Source organism: Prionailurus viverrinus, chromosome B1 (assembly GCF_022837055.1).
Source record: "Prionailurus viverrinus isolate Anna chromosome B1, UM_Priviv_1.0, whole genome shotgun sequence".
Lineage (NCBI taxonomy): Eukaryota > Metazoa > Chordata > Mammalia > Carnivora > Felidae > Prionailurus > Prionailurus viverrinus.
The window spans coordinates 58,742,320-58,760,748 of NC_062564.1; the positions used below are offsets into that span (position 1 = coordinate 58,742,320).

General features: G+C 40.2%; 1 long non-coding RNA gene across 2 annotated transcripts in view; it reads right to left on the minus strand.

Annotated features, from left to right (window-relative positions):
- The window catches only part of LOC125163389 (uncharacterized), a 149,053-nt gene extending 131,676 nt beyond the window's left edge, over nucleotides 1-17,377 (minus strand). The window contains exons 1-2 of one of the 2 annotated variants that reach the window (XR_007151439.1): nucleotides 17,298-17,377; nucleotides 2,329-2,422 (exon numbers count right to left, since the gene is read on the minus strand). This is a non-coding gene — a long non-coding RNA (uncharacterized LOC125163389). Of the gene's footprint in view, nucleotides 1-2,328; nucleotides 2,423-5,164; nucleotides 5,261-17,297 lie in introns of those variants that run through there. The other variant, XR_007151440.1, reaches the window with a different exon arrangement.
- Nucleotides 17,378-18,429: the final 1,052 nt, after the last annotated feature.

The window sequence follows — 18,429 nt, forward strand, 5'->3', positions numbered from 1 at the left end:
TTGCAGAGAACTCCAAATTTTGCTGTGGCAAAGCCCATGTTTTTTATACCAGCAAAATAAAATGAATCACGACTAAGTGGGGGGTAAAAAGTAGATATACCAGGCAAGTGTTAAGCAACATAGACTTTGGGGCCAAAACAAATGGTAGGAAACAAAAGATTAATAAAAAGGAAAATTTCACCAAGGAGATATAACAATCCCGAACCTGTGTGCATCCAAATTGTACCTTCAATTTTTTCAAAGCAAAATGTTGACAGAATTACAAAGAGAAATTGACATATCTACAGTCTCATAGAAATTTTATATACCTCCCTCAGCAACAGATAATATAAGCAGTTAATAAAGTCTATGATATATACGAACTGAAAAACATTAAACTAACAACTCCCAAATAATCCCTTATGGAAAATACACTAGGTTTTCTCTCTCTCATATGAAGAATTGTCCTGAAAGAGAACTGAAAGCCCACCAGACTTCACAAGGACTAGCCAAATGAGGCCAGTTTCCCCTAGTGCTAAGAAAAAGTCAGGACCAGAAACCCTGTTGGGGGTTTAGAAAACAACCCTAAAAGGAAATCTAAGAGCCCAGCTCAACACTAGAGACAAAGAACAGTGACCATCGTACTTAAGAAGGGAGTTCTCGAGCTAGGTATTCACAGATTCCAAGGAACTAAGTTTCCAAACTCATTGGAGCAGGCAGCTTACAGGTGAAGGCCAAGGGCCTCAGGTTGACCAGTCATATGTGGTAGAAGTTGGATTAGGCCATACTGAGTGATTTGGATACTCAAGCCAGGCCCTGATTGGTCACCTGAATGGAGCAGACCCTTCTGGAAATGGAGAGTTTAGAAGTTCTCTAGATCAGAGTGAAGGTTCCCTTCCCATTTCTTCCCTAACCAGGCTTACAGGGAACAACAGATGTTCACACAGTGAAGAGTTTAGTTCTTAACACCCCATGGCCTCCCTCTTTCCTGGTTCATCCCAACCAACCCCCTAAAATACCTCCCTTTACAGCCAGGAAGAAGCTGGAATGCTTTTAGAACAGTCTCTAAATAGATACTGAAATTAATAACTCACTTGGGTTCATTCTGCTGTTAAGGATCCCAAGGATATGGGGAGGGGTACAATAGGTTTTCAGACAGATGGTTGGTAGGAATAACGTTTGGAGGCCCTACTCCCATACACACAAGCTGTGTGTCTCCATGTGCAGGTTTTAGGAAATAAGGGCAGAGAGAGATTAAATGTCTGGTTTAGCCAGTGAGTTGCATAGCCAATATTAGAACTCCAGGCTCCCTGAGCCACTTCCTCTGTGTCACACTGTTGCCCTATTTCCTGTTTTTCCACTCTGACTAATCATTACATGAAATTTGAAAAACAGTCACCAGGCTGAAGAATGCAAAGCCTTCAGGTAATTAAGGATGTTGTTTATAGAGCCAAGAGAATGCAATCTATATGTAAAATATTTCCCCATATGTAAAATAAATAGATGTGAACTCCAGTCATCAGGGTTAACATCCTGTTTCATTTTGCACTTGGCTACTAGTTTCATCAAAATTACACATGTTTTGAGTGAGGCATGCTATCATTTCTCCTGTTCATTTTCGGTTTTAGTTTTTCAACAAAACTTACTACTTGACATAGCTATAAATGAATGAATCAATCGATCGGTAAACCAATCCAGAACCCATATATTTTTGCCAGTCTTAAAATATCTATTTATTTATAATTTTAATAACATGTAATGTAAATAATATATCTTTTGTAAAAACTAAGGCATTTAATTCTTCCTGTAAAGGTGTAAACTGAAGACATTCATTCTAGCAGATGGCTTATTCTGCTATATTCATTTGTTATGTGTTCATTACTGCTATTTGTGCATTTTTGTACTTTACACCAGAGATTGGTAAATGTTTTCTGTAAAGGGCCAGATAGTAAATATTTTCCACTTTATGAGCCATACGATCTGGGGTGCAGTGACTCACCCCTCCAGTGTAACAAGAAAGCAGCCATGGATGGTACATAAACAAATGAGCATGGCTAGATCTGGCCCCAGGCCGTAGTTTGCCAGTTCTCTGCTCTACAGGACAAACTATATTGCATGGCAGGACAGGATGGCCTGCCAAGTGAAGTACATAGTTTAAAGCAGTTGACTGACATTTTTGCATGCAATTAAACTTATTTAAACTCTTCTCTCTGTAACTTGTTTGTACGTCTTATTTCACCAACGAGAGTGTAAGTTTTTTTTGATGATGGAGACAATAATTTATTAATTTCCTATTCGCCCCGAACTTCACACAAACAACCTTTCCCAGAAGAAAGAACCTGGGCTTACCTGTCAAACAGATCAGAATTCAAACCCCAGTCTTTCCACTGATCAGCTGTGTGAAACTGGACAGGTTATTGACTTTTGGCCTCCATTTCTTCATCTGTGAAAACAGAGATGATACCTACTTCATAGGAGAATGAAATGACATGTAATAGAAATAATATACCTTCTGTAAGAACTAAGGCATTTAATTTTTCCTGTAAAGGGCTAAAGACATATCCATTACAGCAGATGCCTTCTTCTTTGTAAACCACGTAGTAACTGATGAGTCTGACTCCAGGTCAAAATCCTATCTATGTGTGATCCAGGCCCAACTATGAGCCATTAACAAGGCTTTGCCTGGCAGGCCTAAGGGGGGAAAGCCATTCTCTCCACACTCTGGTGTAGACAAGATAGTTTACAAATAGGGCATCTGAGTTTTAAACAGGATGCTCATTTTCTAGATCTACTTTAAAAACAAGACTTTTCTTTATAAATAACTACTATAAAATAGAAGGTAGTGGCCTCATCACAGAGAGAATTCAAAGACTCGATCGATGAAAGGCCTTACATTTTTCTCCACAAGGCTCTCTTGAGGATGATGCTTGAAAAAGGTTATCAGTATCTGGTCACAGGGAGGTGGCAGCACAAGTTCCCTGGCTCCCTTCAGCTTAAAGTATGTTACCACATAAGGTGGCAGTAATTGTTCCCATTCACATTCACACAAGCCACTTATTTGCATTCTAAGATGATGTAACAGCCACTGCTTGTCATTTTTGTGTGAATTACTTATTCAACTTGAGCTTGAAGGGCTACACAGACTTAAAACTAATTTATTTGGGGTGTAGCTGTTTACCAATCCAGTGATAGAGGAGAGGTGTTCTATCGTAATCACTGCAGTTTATAGGGTGTCTCAAGTGTATTGTACAGAATTTACAACCCCAGGATTATAGGGTAGGAAGCAAGCAATGGGTGCTGAAGGCAACCTTCCAGGTTCTATGTGTTTGTTTGTTGCTTATTAATATGAAAGGGCATTTTGTAGAACCAAAACAAATGAGGCACCTTTCAATTTCTAAAGCACTGCAGAGTGTTACTTTGGTTTGGACAATAATGATCTAAACCCTAAGGGTCACAGAGCCAAGAGATCACACTGCCAAGAAGCAAAAGGGTAGTCATTAAAAGGATTCTTGATCAATGAGAACACTTTGCTGTGGTTTCATTTTTCTCCTGGATATTATAGAAGAGATAAAGTGAAATTTGAGAAAACAGAATCTCCCGGTGCCTATAGGAGAGGATACAACATGCTGTATAACATCAAAGAGACACAACTGTATTGCAATTTGTGAGCAGTCAGGGGAAGAAAACTTGTTTTAGTCCTGACAAGATTACAGAGCACAAGACAAGTGAGAAAAAGACTAAGAGTAAGCAATGAACATCTAAAGAAGAAAAAAAAAAAAAACTTCCAAAAGATTTCTTCTTTATAGATAATCAATTTGGGGCTCACTCTCACTGTAGCTGAATTCCCTGAACACATTTATTCCCAAACTATTCAAAATACTTTCCAGGCCACCATCCCTACCAAACAAGCTATCAGCAGTGGCTGAGAAAGAAGCTAGTCCCATACTAGCCAGAGTGGCAGGTAATGAGCAAGGTAAATCAGCTTGAGGAAAGATATACAATGCATTCTACATCAAACATAAATGATTTTTAGAATATTCATGCTTTGTTTCCTTTTGCTAGCTTTAAGTTGGAGCTTACAATTTGGATCTAAATATTGTTTTTGTCAGAGATCTGCTCACCGATACTAATACCTACTAGTGCTTGAACACCTTGGCACTTTTATTCACCTCATTTCATCTCCATCCCAATCACTCAAGGTGGGTTTTATGTCCATTTAAAATGAGGAAAAAATTATGGGGCACCTGGGTGGATCAGTTGGTTAAGCGTCCAGCTCTTGGTTTCAGCTGAGGTCATGATCTCACGGTTTGTGGGATCAGCCCCACATTACCCCCCATGCTGACAGCATGGAGCCTGCTTGGGATTCTCTCTTCCTCTCTCTCTGCCCCTTCCCAGAAGTATATGTGTGTATCTCTCTCTCAAAATAAAAAAATGAACTTAAAAAAAAATTTCTTTAATCAGGAAAATTTTTAAATAAAAAACTAACTTAAATATTAAATTAAACTAAATTCAATTCAATTCAATCCAATTACAAATGAGGAAAATGAGCCTCTGAGAGATTTGGAAAGTGACTGGACACAAAAAAGTAGTAACTTGTAGAGCCAAGATTCAAGCCCCAGGCTGTTAATGCCAAAGTGTACCCACTTTCAACACAGCCATAAGCCACCAAAATGTTTCTCAGTATTGCTTTACTGCAACAGAGTGACGCTGACTTCCTGACAGGACACACACAACATATTAGTGACTATCAGCTACACACTGACTCCCACTCAAAAGAGATTTCAGTCTTAAATTATAAATCGTACAAGAAAATCCTAAATAGACTGCATTTGTGAAATACATAAAACTTGGAAAGAATGGGAACCAAGGAACTGGTTTTCTTGTGCTGTTCTTTCTCTAGCAGAATCAGGACAATAACTTGATTTCCTTCCCAGTCCTCTTCCATCCCTTCCTCCCCTCTGGCCGCAGAAAAGTCTCCAATTCAGGTTGACCAGCTGCCTTCATAGAACCCATTCCACTCAGCTTCTGCTAGACCTCATTCTCTCCAGAATTTTCTCAACCCATGTCTGGGGCAGAATTTCCATTCTTAAAGGGCTTAGGAGCAGCAATCTTAACTGAAAGAGACAACTGAACCTCTAGTATTATAGCACTTTAAATAAAACAGAAAAAGCATAATTGTCTGTACCCGCAAGGAAGGTTAAGAGCCCCCAGACCTCCTTCCTGGGAGGGCCGCACTCTCATCTCTGCTCCACTTCCTTCACTTGCTGCTTCCTACCCTCCACCTGGACCTGGATCCTGTTTTTCTTGTTCAACTATTTACATTGTCAAACTTGTTAAGATGTGGAAAGAAAACGAGGTCAAAGTTTATGTGGCAGACTTCAGGCCTCACCCTGGCACCAGTTTTCTGTATTGTCTAGAAAACAAGTAACTCAGCCTACAGTGATTGACAAAGCCTAAAGAGTCATCCATTCGCTTTGCTTCTCTTTCCACTCTGCAGGGTTATTTAAAATGTTTGCTTTCACTGATCTGTGCATTTTTATTATCAGACAGTTGTTTACACAGACTAAGAACACAGACACTGCCTTTCCAGCTCAATGTGTCAAAAGACCAAGGCCATCTTCTCTTTCAGCTGCCACTATCTTCTGCCCTCTTCTGTCTTCCAACTGGCACAGGATCAGGCAAAAGGTTATGATTCAGAGCTTTCCTGCACCACACACATGACAGGGATGAGTGTGGGGCTCTGTGGACAGCCTGCCTGGTCCCTACTGAGCAGCCATGTGACCTTGTAGGAGCTATTGAACTCTTCTAGGCTGCAGGGGCCCCGTCTGCCCAATGGGAGATATTAACAGTCTCCCTCTCATAGAAGCATCGTGAGAATGAGATTAAAGAATCCATGTGAACTGCTTAGCTTGGTACCTGGGAGTGGTGCTCAAATTTTTAACAAATGCTCAATAATAAGTGACACCTTCTATGAAAGAGTTTGAGTACAAACTTGTTTCCAGTGCAACTGACACTTTCTACTACTGGCTCTTGCTGGGAGCCCAGAGAGCTATGCTCTCTGTGAGGGCCAGCCTCACACATAGATGAATGTCTTTAGTTCTATCAAGATCACCCAACTCTGTGAAAGTCAGTCTTCCACCTATTTCGACCCCTGAAATCTGTATACGAGGGCAAAGCCCTTCATCTCTTACTGGAGACAATGCTTAAATTCTAAAAAATTCCCTTTCTATACATGCCCTGAACACAGATGATCCTTTCTTTCCTCCTAAAAGTAGTCTCAGTATCATCATTGCAAATGAAGAGATAGAAGCCCAAGGCGGGATGGGGGAGGGGCAGATTGTATGCTGTGCATTCTTATTTGTCTGAATATTTAGACAAAAATGGTTGCATCTATCTTCCCTGTTGCCCCTTCTAAGTGTAAGTATGGTGGGAAAAGTTCCTTCTCTTCCCTTTGTCATGGTTAACCTCCTATCAACATAAACAATGAGAATCAGCTGTGTCTGGTCTTATGCGAAAACTCAGAACAGAGACTGACTGACAATTCCATGAAGATGGTGCAAGGAGAAAAATATTGTTTTGGTAAAAGACTCAAGATATTCTCCAGGTCAACCCTGACGATTTCAGTTAATGAACCGTCATTGATCAAAGCAGAGGCTAAATGAAGAAAGAGCATGAGGCTGACAGGATGGAGTGAGCAGGCCAGGGCAGGCCAGGCAGGGTGGGGTGAGCAGGGACAGAGGAAACAAGGACAAGAAGAAACAGGAGGGAGAGACTGCGGAGATCCAATGATCTCTGCACCATTCAACTGTCACAAAATCCCAATCCATGTGAGGACGCACGATTTACATGTGCGTCAAGCTCCTCTCTGTGAAACAGGACACCTTGGTAAGGTCTGAAGAAGCTCCTTGAAAAAGGAGCTCAGCCACAGAGTCTTCATTTCCCCACAAAAGCCAAGAGAATTGGAGACTAGAGATGAACAGTTTAAAGAGTTTTAGGAACCAAAACAATTGAAGGAAATATTGGGTATTTTTCTTAACAGCTTAAAAAAAATTTTTTTCAATGTTTATTTTTGTGAGACAGGGAGAGTGTGAGAGGGGGAGGGGCAGAGAGCGGGGGGGGGGGGGGGGGGGGGCGGCGGCGGGGAGGACACAGGATCCCAAGCAGGCTCTGCACTGATGGCAGAGAGCCTGACTAGGGGCTCAAACTCACAAACCGTAAGATCATGACCTGAGGCAAAGTTGAACTCTTAACCAACTGAGCCACCCAGGCATCCCTTTCTTAACAGCTTTTAATGAGGGCTTCACCTAGTGGTAAGATTCTAGACACTACCTGGAGAGGGACAATGAGGCTTAAATTTTTTGAGAAAATATTGTTCCCTGTCATTTACACAATATAGTTGTTCCTTGTATCTACTTCTATTTACTTACTTACTTACTTGCTTATTTATTTATTTAGGCTGTGAAGGAATGGACCCTGCATAGATAAATGAGTGTCCAGTGTTAAATGACAGGAAAATGTTATAATTCTGGAGCATTCACAGGTGCAGTGAAAATTTAATTACCAGACCCTGGAACAGCACAACCTCTAATTGCAGCTATTTCCTTTTGTTCCTTGACTGCTGCCCCCTGGCCCTGCCCTTCAATGATTTTATTTTCCCATAGTAAATACTGCAAGAAACAGCTGTTCTGGAATTAGAAACCCTCTATCCCACTAATCTACTTTCCTACTGCTTAAGAATAACACATGAGATATCAAGGTTTATCTTTTAATAAAAAATACACTTAAATTCATTGTTTCTTTGGATGTTAATAATATTTCTTGAGATGACTTTTATTTAATAAACCATACAGGGAATCGCTGATGGAGTATATATTTGTTGGATACTTCTCTAAATTTCTTCTTCTGAAGGAAATTTTTTTTCAAAGGAACATTGTTACAGCTCTACAATCCCTTATCCACAATTCCAAAACCCAAAAAGCTCTGAAATTGGAAAGTGTTTCATAACACAGTTGGCAGCAAAAATGGATTTGACCCAAGCTCATTTGAAGTCAAAACCTGACCTGAGCTGGCATAAGCCTATTTACAGTTTTCAGTTATCCTACAATGTACTGTGAAAGTAAATACACTTTTCTGCAGAAATATTAATAGACTTTATTACACGGTGCTGCCCTACACCCCATTTTACATGCTACGTGATACATTACTATTCTGAAATCTGAAAAAATCTGAATTCTGATATACATCTGGCCTCATAAGCTTCAGATTAGAATTCATGGTTCCATAAATATTTGTTAAATAAATAAATGAACTAAGACCTTCACAAGTGCATGTTTTACTATGTTAACCCCAGGCCAACTTTTAAGCAATAGCTCTGATCTCCTTTGTCATCTCATTAGACGTTCACCCAAAGAAAGAGGAGCTCTAAGACTTTGGCATTGCAGACAGGCTTCAGGACTTCTTTTGTCATATACAGTGATGAATGGAGATTGAGCCCTGGGTATCCATTGGATCGTTTTACCACATCATCCATTTAACCACTCTCTCTTCCATTCATCCACCAAATATTTATTAAGTGTTACCACCAGACACTAGGTTCGTATAAGAAACACAAAGATGGGGGCGCCTGGGTGGCTCGGTCGGTTAAGCGTCCGACTTTAGCTCCGGTCATGATCTCGCGGTCCGTGAGTTCGAGCCACAGGTCGGGCTCTGTGCTGACTGCTCAGAGCCTGGAGCCTGTTTCAGATTCTGTGACTCCCTCTCTCTCTGCCCCTCCCCTCCCCTGTTCATGCTCTGTCTCTGTCTCAAAAATAAATAAACGTTAAAAAAAATTAAAAAAAAAAAAAAGAAACACAAAGATGAATGAGACTAGTCTCTATACTCTAAAAACTGCTATGTGTATACAGAGAACAGATTGGTGGTTGCCAGAAGTGGGGGTGGGGGACAAAAATGGGTGAAGGGAGTCAAAGGTAAAAACTTCCAGTTGTAAAATAAATGTCATGTGATGTAATGGGCAGAATAGTGACTGTAGTTAACAATACTGCACTGCATATTTGAAAGTTGCTAAAAGAGTAGATCTTAAAAGTTGTCATCACAAGAAAAAAATTTTTGTAACTATGTAAGGTGACAAATATTAAGTAGACTTATTGTGATCATGTCACAATATATATAAATATCAAATCATTATGTTAGACATCTAAAAAATTATACACACATGTCAATTTTGCCTTAATTAAAAATAAATTTGAGGGGTGCCTGGGTGACTCAGTCAGTTGAGCATCTGACTTCTGGCTCAGGTCATGATCTCGCGGTTTGTGGGTTCGAGCCCCGCATAGGGCTCTGTGCTGACAGCTCGGAGCCTGGTGCCTGCTTTGGATTCTGTGTCTCCCTCTCTCTCTGTTCCTCCCCCACTGATTCTCTCTCTTTCTCTCTCTCTCTCTCTCCTTCAAAAATAAGTAAAAACATTAAAAAATTTTTTTAATAAAAAATAATAAAATAAAATAAATTTTTAAAGTGAAACTAAAAATCACACACAAAAATAAAACCCCTATTTGTAATATCAACACTATGAAGCAGGATGTTAGAAATCTAAAATTATTTTCTCAAAAAAAAATAGTCATTCATTCTTTCTAACACACATTTATTAAATTCTACATTATGTAGGGGGGTTCCTGGGTGGCTCAGTCGGTTAAGCGTCTGACTCTTAATTTCAGCTCAGGTCATGATCTCATGGTTCATGAGTTCGAGCCCTGAGTTGAGCTCTGTGCTGACAGTGCGGAGCCTGCTTGGAATTCTGTCTTTCCTTCTCTCTCTGCCTCTACCCGACTTGTGCTCTCTCTCTCTCTCCCTCTCTCTCTCAAAATAAATAAATAAACTTAATTTAAAAAGTTCTACACTATGTAAGGCACTAAGTATACAAAAGTGAATAGACCTTGCTAGAGGACACTAACTCTCGTGAGAGAGGTTTGACACTCAAGGAAAATCTATCCTTTTGCAGACATAGGGAGAAAATTCCTATCTCTGGCTATGAAAGTCAAAAAGCTCTCCCAATAGTGATATCTGAGCCAGAGTGGTTGTGGATTTAGGGAGATACTTAGAGAAATGGTATTCTAAGAAGTCAGAGCATGGGCAGAGGCACTGAGTCTGGAAATAGTTTGGCAGGTTGAGCTAGAGTCCATTTTGAATGGTTGCAGTTCAAAATGCATGTGGAAATAGAATATTTAAAACATTGATGAGAGCCAGATCATGAAAGGACTATGTTCCAAGCTAAGGAGTATATACCTTTTCCTCTAGGCAATGAGGAACACTTGAAGGATTTTAAAGTAACTGAGGGACATGATCAGATTAATACACGAGCAAGATTCCTCAGATAGGGAATAGTTTGGAGGAGAACAAAAATAGTGAATATGTTTCCATCAAGATGCCCTTAGAGTAGGCAAATGAAGAGTATTTATGTCTTGCAGGCTGACCCTAAGTGAGTTACGAGGCCCTAAAAGAACTCATGAAGGAAGAAGTGAATTTTCATCACCCCTTTGTCATTCTCTTTCCTTATATCTCACTTCCCCATGGAGGTCCCCAGTGACACTGTGATGTTCAGACTGGCTGAGCTTCTTTGAAAAAACATGGCATTGCATTTCTTTTATAATGAGGAATAATGTAAGAGCAAATATTTTCCCCTTGAAATATTTTTTGCAGCAAGGAAACAGATAATTTAGACAACAAAAACATAATTTTCTCCTTCCTTTTTCCTAAGTATCTTTGCTACATTTAACATCCTCTGAAAGTTAAGAGGCATGCCAAGAACAAAGTAATAACCATGAACAGTTCACATGCAGCCCCTGGGGTCACCATGGTATAGCATACATTTTTTGTGAATTCTGGTTTAATGGATAAAATCTAAGCAAAGGAAATAAAGCAACAGTTCAAACAATTTCCTGTCAGTTCCTTTACATAACTATGGAACAAATGAGTGTCTATTAATTCTTGGGCCAAGCTCAGAAGCACTAAGGAGAAGGAAATGTATATTTACATCCTTTGATGAGGAGAGTATTTAACAATGACAAATCTTACTTCTTTTATTTTGAATTTCATTTATTTATTTTGAGAGAGTATGTGAGCACAAGTGGATGAGGGGCAGAGAGAGAAGGAGAGAGAGAGAGAAAGAATCCCAGGCAGGCTCCACATTGTCAGTGCAAAACCCAGCTCAGGGCTTGATCCCATGAACCATGAGATCACGACCTGAACCAAAATCAAGAGCCTGACATTCAACCAACTGAGCCACCCAGTCTCCTCTAATCTTATTTCTTGATCTGAAAAAAACTCTCTGCCCTGTTATTGGCTTCAGAAGGATGGGATGTAATTGACAGGGACTTTTACATCACATGGACCTCTTAATTAACAAGGTAAAGATAGTGATATGGTTTGATCTGAGATGCTTTCCTGAATCACCTCCTTCATCTGTGTATCATTTGGCTCCACTGAAGTTAGAATGCTGCCTTCTTTGGGTGACCTCTTTTAAAATTTAGATACCTAGGAATGAGTCCTACATGAAGCTTCATCCAGAGTGGTTAAGTGGCTTAGAGTTACACAGCTAGCTTGGAAAAGACCAGAATCTTAGTTTTGATTTCTCATTTGCTATTTATCAACACACTGCCTATTGCCTGATTATAACCTCATGAAGAAGCCTGATTAGGAAGCCATTTCAAGGCCCAAATTCACACAAAATTGTTCAAATAATAAAATAGTTATTGAATATTAATAACTGAATGTTAAGCACTATCTGACATGCCCCTCACCCTACAGGGCTTTAAACACAGCCCATGTCAGTGCCACGAATATAATTCTTCATCTGAGCTCTCATTGGAAATCACTCACTAGTCTATGAATAAACCAGGAAGCTCATACAGTCTGTCAAGCCTCAGTCTCCTTATTTGCAAAAACAAAACAAAAAATACGAAATAATTTCTTCCCTGTCAATTTTTCAGGATGATTTCATGGTTTAGACCAGGCATTAGTCCACCTAATCTGGCCCATGGGTCAAATCTAGCCCATCACCTGATTTTGGAAATACAGTTTTATTGGAACACAGCCACATTCATCTATTTATGTGTTGTCTATGGCTGCTTTCATGAAAAGTTAAGACCATATGGCCCACAAAGCATAAAATATTGACTATCTGGTGCTATAAAGAAGTTTGCCAGACTCTGGTTTAGATGAGTGTTGATATATGCAGGAATTTGCAATATAGCATATATATTTTATGTTTGGTGCAGACCTAGGGACAGAGGACTCAACCTACTAGAAGATGGGACACTTAAAACACCAACCTTGGATTGACCTAGTCATGTGGGAAACACTCAGTAACATATTAGGGTCAGCACCCTACACCCTACACATGACCTACTCATGGGGAAACACTCATGGATATGTTAGGGTCAGCACCCTACACCTGATGAGTCTCTTACACCACTTACACCAGCTGAGTCTCCAGAATAGCCAAAAGGAACCAAGAAGGCATCAAATATAAATAAATTTAAATTTAAAAGTAAACTTGGAAATGGTAAGAAATTATAGAATCTGATAAGATCTTTCCCCCAGTAGGCTGTATAGTCTATGGAACCTAAGGGACCAAAAGAGGCACATAGTTTAGACTGGGGACATGCTGATAAGTTTTCACTGAGAAGTCCTCCGTGCGCATCTATATCCAGATAAATTCCTTCTTTTGAAATAGAAAAATAATAAAGTACACAACTTTTAAGTACACCTTTTTTTAAGTTTTATTTATTTTGAGAGAGAGAGAGAGAGAGAGTAAGTGTGCGTGCAAGTGCACGTTGGGGAGGGACAGAGAGAGAGAGGGAGAGAGACAGAATCCCAGGCAGGCTCTGCACTGTCAGTGCAGAGCCCAATACAAGGCTCAAACTCATGAACCGTGAGATTATGACCTGAGCCAAAGTCAGATGCTTAACTGATGGAGCCACACAGGTGCCCCTTAAGTACCCACTTCAATCAATTTTTATCTATCTATATATATAACTGAGTAGCCAATATCTAGATCAAGGTATTGAACATTTCCAACAACCCAGAAGGCTCCTCTGAGCTCCCATTCAGTTGATAGCCCCCTAAAGAAACCAGGTATTCTGATATCTGTCATTATAAATCAGTTATGCCTGGCTTTTGAACATCATACCAGTAGAACCAGTCTATAGTCTTTTATGGCTGGCTTCCTTTGCTGTGAAAAAACCACATGAATTCAAGATCAGTCATTCCCTTCCTTGGCTGTGAAGTTAGTCAAAACAACACAAGAACAGAAATTAGGGCAGCTGATACACACTGCCTACTGAGATCTGGCACATTAGCGCCAAGGTAGACCCTCACTATTGTTCTTTGGCTCATGCAAATGTCAGCTGCATTGCATTTTTCAAATGGTAAATATCATCCTGCTCCCGAACAGCTAAAGGCCCAGGGGAAAGACTCTTCACTGTAATCAAATGCTTGCCTCAGCCTTGCTTGCTTAAAATAAAACCTGCACCCTCAGCAGTCTGTCTTCGAAGATCTTCACACATTTGCCAAAGGCCCATGCCTCAGCGTAAACCCTGGCGCCTACACCCCTACCTCTACAGAAACATGATCACCTGTATAAGTGACGGGGGACAAAGCTGCGTCAAGTTTCAGCGACTCACCATGGTGAAAATCAAACATGTTCAGCACCTACAGAGTCACCAAGGCTAAAGGCACACACCAAGCTAGAAACCTCAATCCTCACATATAGTTTGTTCTCACAAACTGCACTTCTTGTTAATGTCCTAAGACTTGGCCCACTGACACAGAGATGTTTGGGGCTGTGAGGTGGCCCGACAACTGGGACCTCTCTATCACCCTGAGTTCTGAACCAATTGAGAAATAAGGCAAAGAGTCAGCTTTTGTCAAAATATTCCATGTTTTACTGACAGAGCCTAGGTTGATGGACAAAGATTACATCTGCAGGCAGACAGACTTCCTAATACCAAATCCTAGAGTGAGACACTCACCAGTCCAATCACAGACAAAACTACATCACCTCAAGCCTGTCCTGATGGCATGGAAAAGCTGAGGAGAATGTTGGCTCCCAGCAGTCAGCTTTCTCCCCTGAGGAAGGGGGAGAGGAAGAAGCTGAGTTACATGTGCCCAATTTCTCCTTCTAAACTCACCAAACAGATTAAATCATTCTTCTTCCCTGGGGAGACACTAATGAGAGGATGGAAAGAGCTAGAAGTTTTATAATGAGTGGAGTTTCCTCCACATAGAAGGAAACATCAGAAAAGGTAAGATTCCTTGAACAGAAATATAAACTATCAATAAAATATTAGCTAATACTCTATTAGTATTGTTACAGTTAGAAATATTATACCATACTTAAAACATGGAGTAAATATTAGCCATAATATATTGTTAACTAATTGAAAACCATTATCAGGGACCATAAATGGTAAGATATTTGTTATTTTTGCAAAGTGCTTTAGATGTCAGACCCAGAAGATAGCTTACAAAAGGGGCATCTCTCTCTTTTTTTTTTCTCATTTATGACAGGGAATACTGTATTCAAACTCATCAGAGAAATGGACAGCTTAGGTCTATAACAAAGCACTGTGCTTAAAGTACAGGTCAGTAATTGTATGTGAGAATATACATTGCTACATACAAATTAACTGGTCAGATCACAACTTTTCAATGTTTAAAACAGAATAAGCTTCTCTGTAAAAGTAACACCTTTGTCCTTTTTTTAACTTTAGTATTCCTCTCCTTCTTCCTTGCCCTCTCCTTCAACAGAATCCACACCAACGTCCTCATAATCCTTCACAAGGGCAGCCATGTCCTCACAGGCCTCAGAAAACTCTCCTTCCTCCATGCCCTCACCCACATACCAGTGAACGAAGGCACGCTTGGCATATATCAGGTCAAACTTGTGGTCCATGAGAGCCCAGACCTCAGAAATGGCTGTGGTGTTGCTCAGCAATGCACACAGCTCACTGTACTGTGGTAAGGTCTCCACCAGGTACCACAGAGGGAGGCTGGTAATTAATGCCAACACTGAAGCCAGTGGGGCACCAGTCCACAAACTGGAGGGTACACTTGGTCTTGATGGTGGCAATGCTAGCATTGACATATTTAGGAACCACATCACCACAGTACAACAGGCAGCAAACCAAGTATTTACCATGGTGAGGGTCATACTTCACCATCCGGTTGGCTGGCTCAAAGAATGCATTGATGATCTCTATTACAGAAAATTGTTCATGGTAGGCTTTCTCAGCAGAGATAGTAGGGCATATGTGGCCAGAGGAAACTGGATGTGAGGATAGGGTATCAGATTGATCTGAAATCCTGTCAGATCAACATTCAGGGCTCAATCAAATCTGAGGAAAGCAGTGATAGAGGGCACAATTTGACCTATCAACCTATTCAGGTTAGTATAGGTTGAGTGGTCAATATTTCTACAACAGATGTCATAGATGGCCTCATTGTCTACTGTGAAGGCACAATCAGAGTGCTCCAGGATGGTGTGGGTAGTGGGGATGGAGTTGTAGGGCTCAACTACACCTGTGGAAACCTGGTGGCTAGGTAAATGGAGAACTCCAGCTTGGCTATTACTTCACAACTGAGATACTGATTATTCAAATGATAATTTTAAGACATAAATTACCTTTCTTTAAGACCAATCTCAAAAAGGTTAAAGAACAGAAAAGAGGAGAAAAAATACCAAAGTATCTAAAATGATGAATGAAATATGTTTTTTTTACAAAACTAAAAACTAGAAAAACACCTTCCTTAGTCGAGATACAACATAAATGACATAGTGATCATATTGAAAATTTACAGCTATGGGAATGCAAGCTGGTGCAGCCACTCTGGAAAACAGTATGGAGGTGCCTCAAAAAACTAAAAATAGAACTACCCTACGACCCAGCAATTGCACTACTAGGCATTTATCCACGGGATACAGGTGTGCTGTTTCGAAGGGACACATGAACCCCCATGTTTATAGTAGCACTATCATCAATAGCCAAGTATGGAAAGAGCCCAAATGTCCATCGATGGATGAATGGATAAAGAAGATGTGGTGTGTATATATATATATATATATATATATATATATATATATATATATACAATGGAGTATTATTGGCAATCAAAAAGAATGAAATCTTGCATTTGCAACTATGTGGATGGAACTAGAGGGTATTATGCTAAGTGAAGTTAGAGAAAGACAAAAATCATATGACTTCACTCATATGAGGACTTTAAGAGACAAAACAGATGAACCTAAGGGGAGGGAAACAAAAATAATATAAAAACAGGAAGGGGGACAAAACAGAAGAGACTCATAAATATGGAGAACAAACGTTTTGAGGGTTATGGGAGGGGCTGTGGGAGGGGGGGATGGGCTAAATGGGTAAGGGACACTAAGGAATCTACTCCTGAAATCATTGTTGCACTATATGCTAATTTGGATGTAAATTTTTAAAAATTAAAAATAAAATTAAAAAGGAGAAAATTTACAGCTAAATTAGCAAAGTCAACTAAATCTTTCATGTTATAAAATACATTTTCTTTTTTTTTTTTTTTAAACGTTTTTTATTTTTATTTTTGGGACAGAGAGAAACAGAGCATGAACGGGGGAGGGGCAGAGAGAGAGGGAGACACAGCATCGGAAACAGGCTCCAGGCTCCGAGCCATCAGCCCAGAGCCTGACGCGGGGCTCGAACTCACGGACCGCGAGATCGTGACCTGGCTGAAGTCGGACGCTTAACCGACTGCGCCACCCAGGCGCCCCAACATTTTCTAAACTAAGAAAAAAAATATAAACAGTTATTTTGGTGAAGTTTTGTTCCCCTACCGTGCTCATGATTATTAAAACATATTGTTGGAGCGCCTGGGTGTCTCAGTCGGTTAAGCATCCGACTTCAGCTCAGGTCATGATCTTACAGTCTGTGGTTTCCAGCCCCGCATCGGGCTCTGTGCAGAGCCAGGAGCCTGTTTCAGATTCTGTGTCTCCCTCTTTCTCTGACCCTCCCCTGTTCATGCTCTCATTCTCTCTCTCTCTCTCTCTCTCTCTCTCTGTCTCAAAAATAAATAAATGTTAAAAAAAATTTTAAAAAAACATATTGTATCTCGTTACCAATAAAGACACTGAAAGTGGCTCTATGCCTCTCCTCAAACTCTATAGGCTTCCTCATGGCTGATGTCTTCCTCATGTGCTGTCAGTTCTAGGAATGTGCTCAAAATCAGTGAAGTACCCCCCTAGCTAGCCTTCGAGAGTTATTGCTGGATCCTAGGACACTTACCAAATTATCATGACGCCTTTCCAGTGCTCTACAGACCATTGTTATACAAATGTTCTTTGGTGTAATTCATCAAAAAGTTCCTAGGAGGTAGAGAATAATAGTGCTTCAGAACCTTAAAACTCTAAGGCAAGTCCATCCTGGTTCAAACCTGGCTTGACTCTAACAAATAGTGAGTTTCAGGCAAGGGATTTAACTTACTCTTCCCTCAGTTTTCTTTTTTTTAAATTTGCAATAGGCAAGTGATAGCAACTTCATTAGGGCTCTTGTAAGATCTGCATGGGACACCACACATTAACTGCACCGAATGGTATCAAACCCATAGAGACAGCCAGCTATTCTGCCTATAAAAGATATTTATGCACCCTCACCCATATGGGCAATTTTAATTTAGTCACTTTAGAGAATTCCAAGTCCTTGTTATGATTTCAGCCTTTGTTAATGGTAATCATAATGTAATGATGTAATGCTAGTAATCATAATATAGTCAGCTCTCAGTTACTCATGTTCCTATACAGGAGCATCGGTCTCAGTTAAACACACACGCATACTCTCAGACACACACATACACGCACACATGCAGAGTCACACACATCCTTCTTCATTACGGGACTGCCACAAACTGAATGTTTGAGTCCCCTCAAATTTCATATGTTAAAACCTAATTCCCAGTATAATGGTATTTGGAAGTAGAACCTTCAGGAGGTGACTGAGTCATGAAGCGGAGCCCTCATGAATGAGATTAGTGCCATTGTAGAAGAGGCCCCAGAGAGCTTTCCACCTCTTTCTACCATGTTAGAATACAGCGAGCTCTCACCAGACACTGAATCTACTGGCACTTTGATCTTGAACTTCCCAGCCTCCAGAATTGTGAGAAATTAATTGTGAGAAATGCACTGGTTTATAAGCCACCCAGTGTATGAAAATGTTACAGCAGCCCAACTGGACAAAGACAGGGAGGTACCATGATAAAGCCTGAGGACACCTCATACTTTAGCCATGTGAGCTCTAACTGGTTCATATAATTCCCTCAATTTTATTTAAACTGAAAACACTGTGGAAACAGGGCAGTCTTTTCCCTTTAAAGTCTTTAAACATAATACTGGTGCTCTTCAATCTGAGACAGTATGGATGT